Below are 519 nucleotides of genomic sequence, written 5' to 3'. Positions count from 1 at the left end.
CCGTCAAAAGCCTCCTGATGTTCGGTGTTCCAACACCATTCCGCATCTTTCTTAAGGAGATTGGATAATGGCCGGGCCATTTCTGCGTAATTTACGCGATACTTGTGCAAGTAGTTGGCGAGACCAAGCCAGTTACGCGAGTCTTTCTGGTTCTTTGGAACCGGCCAGTCTACAATGGCCTTGACCTCAGCGGGATCCGCTCGAACGCCCTTCCCACTGAAGCACCCTAAAAAGGGAATCTCTTCTGCGCCAAAGATGCGCTTGCCTGCATTGGCATACAGTTTGGTCGTGCACATGCACTAAAGCACCGCTCTTAAATGGGCGATGTGACTCTCCTCATCTGCCCTCCCGTGCTCCGCACGACTGTTAGCGAAAATGTTGTCAAAGTATGTCTGTGCATACGCCCTGTGGGGCCTGAGCAACTGCGTCACAGGACGATTAAATGTTGCTGATGCATTTGACAGCCCTTAAGGCATCACCAGCCACTCAGGTACCATTCCTACGTCGTGCTTCGCACGT

Source organism: Plasmopara halstedii, assembly GCF_900000015.1.
Source record: "Plasmopara halstedii genome assembly, contig: Scaffold_2061, whole genome shotgun sequence".
Taxonomy (NCBI): Eukaryota; Oomycota; class Peronosporomycetes; order Peronosporales; family Peronosporaceae; genus Plasmopara; species Plasmopara halstedii.
The sequence above is the reverse complement of the archived record's forward strand: the minus strand, read 5'-3'. Positions refer to the sequence as shown.